Source organism: Carassius auratus, unplaced genomic scaffold, assembly GCF_003368295.1.
Source record: "Carassius auratus strain Wakin unplaced genomic scaffold, ASM336829v1 scaf_tig00215112, whole genome shotgun sequence".
Taxonomy (NCBI): Eukaryota; Metazoa; Chordata; class Actinopteri; order Cypriniformes; family Cyprinidae; genus Carassius; species Carassius auratus.
The window spans coordinates 2501-10000 of NW_020527941.1; the positions used below are offsets into that span (position 1 = coordinate 2501).

Sequence of the window (7500 nt, forward strand, 5' to 3'; positions counted from 1 at the left end):
GCCCAAACCTGCAAATATTCAGAGATCGGGCATTGACTCTATTTTTTGGCAAAATTATTATATACTAAGTGAAAAATGTCCAAAAAGCTTACAGCACCTGGTATTCCTAGGCAGTCTCTCATCAAAGTACTAACCAGACCTAAACCTGCTAAGATTCAGAGATCGGGCATTGACTCTTTTTTTTTTTTTAATGAAAGATTATTATATAATTCGTGAAATTTTCCAAAAGATTAAAGCACCAGGTATTCCCAGGCAGTCTCCCATCCATGTACTAACCAGGCCCAAACCTGCAAATATTCAGAGATCGGGCATTGACTCTATTTTTTGGCAAAATTATTATATACTAAGTGAAAAATGTCCAAAAAGCTTACAGCACCTGGTATTCCTAGGCAGTCTCTCATCAAAGTACTAACCGGACCTAAACCTGCTAAGATTCAGAGATTGGGCATTGACTCTTTTTTTTTTTTTTTTTTTTTTTTTTTTTTTAATTAAAGATTATTATATAATTCGTGAAATTTTCCAAAAAGATTAAAGCACCTGGTATTCCCAGGCAGTCTCCCATCCATGTACTAACCAGGCCCAAACCTGCAAATATTCAGAGATCGGGCATTGACTCTATTTTTTGGCAAAATTATTATATACTAAGTGAAAAATGTCCAAAAAGCTTACAGCACCTGGTATTCCCAGGCGGTCTCCCATCCAAGTACTAACCAGGCCCAAACCTGCTTAGCTTCCGAGATCAGACGAGATCGGGCATAGCCAGGTTGGTATGGCCGTAAGCGAAGTCTGCTGCAAAGAGAGGGCTATTTAAAGATCAGCCAATCTTATCGCCAGTACATTATATAAGTAGGAAAGAAAGCCCAAAAGCTTAAAGCACCTGGTATTCCTAGGCAGTCTCTCATCAAAGTACTAACCAGGCCCAAACCTGCAAATATTCAGAGATCGGGCATTGACTCTTTTTTTTTTTTTTTTTTTTTTAATGAAAGATTATTATATCATTCGTGAAATTTTCCAAAAAGATTAAAGCACCTGGTATCCCCAGGCAGTCTCCCATCCATGTACTAACCAGGCCCAAACCTGCAAATATTCAGAGATTGGGCATTGACTCTATTTTTTGGCAAAATTATTATATACTAAGTGAAAAATGTCCAAAAAGCTTACAGCACCTGGTATTCCCAGGCGGTCTCCCATCCAAGTACTAACCAGCAGACATGGGGACTTGTGACTTGGTGACTTGGACTCGAGTCGACTCGAGTCGCTATTTTTAGGACTTGAGACTTGACTCGGACTTGGAAGTTAAAGACTCGGGACTTGACTTGACTTGAGACACGATGACTTGAATGACTTGAGTGTTAATCACATCATGTTTTCAGTTTGAATATAAAATATATAAATTATTTTTTAAAATAAAGTTGATTACTCAGCTGGAGCGCAGGCTGAGGTCGTGACTGGATCAGGACACTATCATCAGTAATGCCCTCTCTACCTTACACACACCACGCCCACTTAAATCAGATATCACATCACATCGACATGTCAGCCTGAGAGGTACAGAGGGTCATCGCTTTTGTCTTCAATAGTTCGCGCCTAAAAACGCGTGGAAAACGCTAGTCGCGCCGCTTTCTCCTTCTTTCCAAAGCGCTCGGACAGAAGTGCTCCTGGGGCGTCTGTCGTTGCTAAGCATCCATGACACGCTCTCTCTCAATGAAGACGCTGAAATTTCAGCAAAGTATAAATGGATTTGCAGCACTAAAAATCGCTCGCAGTAGCTCTGCTACTAAATTCATTTCAAAATGGCAATCCATATACAGCTATGAACAGCTGTTCCTTCATCTTAGCTGAGCTGTCAACGTTGATACGGGAAAGGATGAAGCTGATTGGTTAGTTATTGTCACATGACCTGGGGGCGCTTGCGGCATTCTGAAAAGTTTAGATGTTTTTAACTCGATGCGGCTATCATTATGAGCGCGCATAACGCTAGTGAAGGGAAGTTCGGATCATTTTACCGACTCGGACTTTTGAGTCTCGTTCAGCAAAATGAACGAATCTTTTTTCGAGTCATTTCGTTCATTTCGTTCATTTTAGCAAAATGTTATTAAAATATTAAGTGCTACCTCCCCAACACATCTAGTACTTACGCAAAGATGATCACACGACAAACAATACAAAAATAAAATGCTATGAGATAAAGAAAAAAATACTCATTCTTTACCTGGGTCTTCAGTCTGTGATTAGCTCATCTCACCTCTTATCTGACAAGAAGTCTTCAGGTTTAAGTCATTCCTTAATCACGTGACAGCCCCATACGCAAAACTAACGCGGTCTTGAGCCGGAAAGAGAATTGATTAGTTCATCTCATGAGTCTTTCGGGTCGAGTTTGACTCGTTCCTTAATCACGTGACAGACCCATACGCGAAACTAACGCGGTCTTGAGCCGGAAAGAGAATTGATTAGTTCATCTCATGAGTCTATCGGGTCGAGTTTGACTCGTTCCTTAATCACGTGACAGCCCCATACGCGAAACCAATGCGGTGAGCCGGAAAGAGAATTGATTAGTTCATCTCATGAGTCTTTCGGGTCGAGTTTGACTCGTTCCTTAATCACGTGACAGCCCCATGCGCTATTTCTGACATTTGTCACTGTGTTTTTGTTACTGTTTGTTGAGGATCTGTGGTTTGTTATTATTTTATAAATAAATAAAACCCTGTTATAAATAAAATTTTGATTAATTTGTCTTCTTGACTGTCTATCGGTAAATAAACACTAGGCTATATAATAATATAATAATCCAAGCTTACAATAAAAAGTATTTATAGACTAGTTTGTTCATTTTTACTCCAATTTTGAGTTTGCTGGTATAATAATTGCTTTTCCTAGGCAGACTTGACATATTGGTGTAATATATGTATAAGAAGATTGCTCAAAAAAGGACATAATGACATACATTAAAAGCAAATAACATTTTGAATTTGAATTATTAATGTTAAAGACAAATGTTAAAGACATTAAGGTTATGATAACTTCAGCTTTAACAGTTTTAACCCAGCTCAGAGTGAGGAGTTTCAGATCCTGGTTCACTGCCAGTGCAGGGGCCATGTTTTGGGAAGACTTTGACGAGAGGGTAGCAAGCTTGAGGCCTTCTGCTACCTCTTCTGAGACCTCAGATGCTATGATGGCCAACCTTGCAGAGCCACTCTTACCCCGCACATCAGACCCTCTGGCCTGGTGGAGGAGATGTTCACCAGTATACACAAGCCTTTCTGAAGTCACAAAGACAAGACTTTGCATTGTGGCCACATCCGTGCCATCTGAATTTTTTTTTTCTAAAACTGGGCAGATTATCTCAGATAGAAGAACTCACAGACTCAGCCCATCCAAGGTCAGGGAGCTTGTTGTTTTTTTAATAATGTAAACATGCCTTAAAGCAAGTCCTAAAAATATAGCCACAGTGTGTTATTTATTTTAAAGCTTATTTATTTTTATTTATTTAGAAAAAGACTAGCTTGTTGTGCAATATTTTTGTTGTTGTGATTTTAAAAGGTAATTTGTTATTGTTATAAGGCTCCATTGCTTTAGTATCTCTTAATTTTCATTTATTTTTTATTCAAATGGTTTAAAATTATTTTGGGAATAGCTTGTTGTGCAATATTTAGTTTTTCTTTTTTTTATATATTGTACTTTTAAAGTTCATTTGTTAAGGTTATTAGACCCTGTGGCTTTATTATCTTTTCATTTTAATTTCATTTTTAATTATTTACATTTTTATTATTTTAATTTATTTTGGAATAGTTGTCCTCTTTGTTAAAAAGCTTTTCTGTAATAAACAATAAACAACTATTCAAAAGTATGTACAGTGTTTTTAATGTTTATAAAGTGTCATATGTTACAAAAGTATGGTTTACACAGACAATCTGATTTAATAACTGCACAACTAAACAAAAACAAACAGACAGAAAAAAAGATCAACATTTTAAGCATAACCAACTCTTTATTTCCACATTCAGTGTTATGGAAAAGTACCACCATGACAGAAATTAAAAACAACAATTTGAAACCAGAAATGCATCACGTTACTGTAAGAGTAAATAATACTAATAATAAATAAGTACTACGCACCCATTTTGTAAGGAAAGTTGTAAATGAACTAATTACTCTAGCCAATGTTGTCACACAGTACAAAAGAACGAAAAACCCGAAGAACCGAAAGATGAACTATTCAATTATCTGCATTCTTTTACTGTCAGTGTCTATGGTTTTAGCGTATGGGGCTGTCACGTGATTAAGGAACGACTCGACCCGAAGACTCATGAGATGAACTAATCAATTCTCTTTCCGGCTCAAATTGCATTGGGTTTAACGTATTGGGCTGTCACGTGATTGAGGAACGAGTCAAAAACCCGATAGACTCGAAGTATGAACTAATCAATTCTCTTTCCGGCTCATGCTGCATTGGGTTTAATGTATTGGGCTGTCACGTGATTGAGGAACGAGTCAAAAACCCGATAGACTCGAACTATGAACTAATCAATTCTCTTTCCGGCTCATGCTGCATTGGGGTTAACGTATTGGGCTGTCACGTGATTGAGGAACGAGTCAAAAACCCGATAGACTCGAACTATGAACTAATCAATTCTCTTTCCGGCTCAAGACTGCATTGAATGACAGGTGAATTACTACTACTAGAACAGAACCCATAGAATAATGCGCATGCGCGACTGAACGAATCACTCCCCGAGACGACTCGTTCTTCCCGAGTCACATTAAAGATTCGTTCAAAATGAACGAATCGTTCAAGAACGACACATCACTACATAACGCGCGCCTACATTGGAAATAACGAACTTGCGCGCGCAAAAGACGTGATGTGAACGGCCCCTAATGATCCGCTAGCAGGCCTTCAAAAAAACGCATTCCAGGGGCGGCGCTAGGGCTGGGCTAAGGGGGCATAAGCCCCGAATATTTTGTTACCTTGTCTTTCTCATAGAGCAAAACAATTAATCAGAAAAACTAATGTAGCTGCCGCGATTACCCAATCATGAGAAGTGCATATATATATATATATATATATATATATATATATATATATATATATACAGTACAGAATATAAATATGACGTATTTTAAGTTGTTTCATACTTTTTTGTTATGTACAGTACAGACCAAAAGTTTGGACACACCTTCTCATTCAAAGAGTTTTCTTTATTTTCATGAATATGAAAATTGTAGTCACACTGAAGGCATCAAGGGCTATTTGACCAAGAAGGAGAGTGATGAGATGACCTGGCCTCCACAGTCACCGGACCTGAACCCAATCGAGATGGTTTAAGGGTGAGCTGGACCACAGACAAAAGGCAAAAGGGCCAACAAGTGCTAAGCATCTCTTGGGGAACTCCTTCAAGACTGTTGGAAGACCATTTCAGGTGACTACCTCTTGAAGCTCATCAAGAGAATGCCAAGAGTGTGCAAAGCAGTAATCAAAACAAAAAGTGGCTACTTTGAAGAACCAAGAATATTACATATTTTTGGTTGTTTCACACTTTTTTGTTATGTATATAATTCCATATATAATTCCACATGTGTTAATTCATAGTTTTGATGCCTTCAGTGTGAATCTACAATTTTCATAGTCATGAAAATAAAGAAAACTCTTTGAATGAGAAGGTGTGTCCAAACTTTTGGTCTGTATTGTACATAACAAAAAAGTATGAAACAACTGAAAATACGTCATATTTATATTCTATACTCTGAGAGAGAGAGAGAGAGAGAGAGAGAGAGAGAGAGAGAGAGAGAGAGGAGAAATGTAACAGTTTAATGTTGTATGTAAACTGTGTTTGAGAGAGAGAGAGATAGAGGGAGAGAGAGAGAGCGAGAGAGAGAGAGGTGTTCAGAGAGGAGTCTGTTGGATGTTTAGCTATTATTTGTTTTATGGACTCAATGTTGAAAATGTAAAACATTTCAAACACTGTTGGCAGAAGTGAAAAATAAATAATTTTAGGAAGTTACAATTTTGTTTGATTCCATGATGTATTTTACTGAACATGAGTATTTACAATGCAAATCCAAATTATTTTACTTTACTGACAGTTACTTATATCTTGTCTTTTAATTTTATTAAGATCAGATTCTGCAGGTAAAATAACAATATTAAGGTGCCTTGACTTGGACTTGACTTGACATAGCTTGTGACTTGACTTGACTTGACTTGACTTGCTCAAGAAAAAAATACTTGGGACTTACTTGAGACTTGAAGGTTAACCCTCTGGAGTCTAAGGGTATTTTTGGGGCCTTGAGAAGTTTTGTCATGCCCTGACATTTGTGCTTTTTTCAGTTTCTTATAAATATCTAAATGGGTAAAGTCTAATATCACTGTAATCAGCACAAACTGGGCTATAATAATATGTGAAATGCATGCATGTACATGATTGTATTTTTGAGAAAAAAAATGTTATGCATGGTTAGTGAAAAACTAAAAATGTTAAATCACTTGAATAAGGCAATAAAACACATACATAAAATTGGTTGCCGGAAAAGCTGAGAACTGGAGCTTGTAGCCTAGAATTTTTCTTTCTGAATGATGTGAAAATCATCTTGTTTACTCACTCACAGAAAACAATATATTGATTTAAATTTTCTAAAACACTTTTTGTTGGTAAAAGTCATATGCGAGTAGGCGTCAACTATCATGAATATCATTGTGATTTACACCTGAGAAGACAAAGGCCTGCATAATGAGCTGCATAATGAGCCTCCCATTCAACTGTGCCACTCTGAGGGAGGACTTACAAGAAAGAATGTGAGAACAAAATAAAAGTATATAATTTTATGTTTGTAGTTTATTAAGAATATATTTAATTATCCCACAACATAATTTAATATCCACTTGGGGGAGCAGTTAAACAGTTTATTAGGGACAATCAAAGCTGACTTTCAAATTTTTTGGCATCCTTTCTCTAGTCACACAATCCTTCAGAAATCATTTTAACAAACTTATTTTCTACCAAATAAACCCCATTTATTATCATTATTATTATTATTATTATTATTATTATTATTAATGTTGAAAAGAGCTGATAATATTTTTCAGGTTTTTTTAGGGGTAATAAATTGAAAGCATTGTTTTTACATTTGTTAGAGTTATCTCTATTTGTCACATTTATATTATTTACATCAAGCTTTTGAATGGTATAGTATTGTATATTGTTATTGAAACTTCATAATGTTTCACTTGATTATACATTTAGTCAGGAATTATAGTTTGGAAAAAGTCTAACTAGTAAAATGTTTACACGTTATGTGAAAACTAGTACAAATAAATAAAAAGAGACTTACTCATGTTTATGATCTCTGCTGAATAAAGTGCTTCATTCTTTTTTCTGAGGAAATCCATTTCTCAAATCCTCAACCACATCACATCTTTTTGGGGTGAATTAAGTCTTATTCCTGTCATCGCGAAGCAAACAGTAAAATAAAATAAAAACTTGAAGAACAGTCTGGCTGCTT

The 7500-nt window shown here is 36.3% G+C and overlaps 1 non-coding gene across 1 annotated transcript; it reads right to left on the minus strand.

Annotated features, from left to right (window-relative positions):
- Window positions 1-662: 662 nt before the first annotated feature.
- On the minus strand, window positions 663-781 carry LOC113093715 (5S ribosomal RNA). The gene has a single exon (XR_003287859.1). It is a non-coding gene; the product is annotated as a 5S ribosomal RNA (ribosomal RNA).
- Window positions 782-7500: the final 6719 nt, after the last annotated feature.